An 895-nucleotide genomic window follows, 5' to 3' on the forward strand; every position below is an offset into this window, starting at 1 on the left:
TTTTTGACAGAACCCACAATGAGAAAACAAGCTGCATGAAATAATACACATACAGTTGGCACTGCAATCCATGTTTCTGTTCTGTTTTATTCCATTGAAAAAAAAACTGGTGGTGACCCACAAAATTGTTTCTATGACCCACTAATGTCTAATGACCTGTAGTTTGGAAAGAAATATTATAAGTCATGTTGAGGATTTTGATCTTTCAGTGGTGGTGACACAATCCCATTGGCTCCCTGGACAGAGACACGTGGATTGGAGTGATCCTGAATGACTGAAGAAAAATATGTGCAAAAATCCAGATGAGAAATTGTGGCTCAGACTAGGGTGGTGGTGGTAGAGAGAGAGCCAGAGCATCGACTAGGGGTGCCTTTATTTACATACTATTATTTGAGCTTATTTCCCCACTGTGCCACATGGGGGGTTGAGCGCCAGACCGTTCTATACTTGCCTAAGATGGCAACACCAGCGAGTCCGGAGCCAGATGTGAACCAGGTCTGTGTGGTTCTCCGGACTGGTCTTTCCTCTGAGCCACAGCAGATCTGTAAGGTGAACCTATAAGGTAGGAGACAGATGGTCTGGAGAACACATTTTGGATCTTAGGAACAAATTCCTTACAGGCTTCAATACCTGGCAGTGCTGACCAGGTTTGGTTCCTAAAATGAAACCTAAATTTGTATTCTGATTAAAAGAAAGAGAAAATAGACTGACATACTGTGATGTCACAGAAGAGGCTAGACTTGGAGTCCTCTTTGATCTGGGATTGTGATTTCGTCCTGCAGTCCTGTAATGTTCTCTCATGGGAAGCCATGAGGACTATAGGTTTTATAGGATTTCATATATTTATATCATTATATAGGATTATATATGTTCCCTAATGTCAGTTCATGTTGTC

This window comes from Manis javanica, chromosome 6 (assembly GCF_040802235.1).
Source record: "Manis javanica isolate MJ-LG chromosome 6, MJ_LKY, whole genome shotgun sequence".
Taxonomy (NCBI): Eukaryota; Metazoa; Chordata; class Mammalia; order Pholidota; family Manidae; genus Manis; species Manis javanica.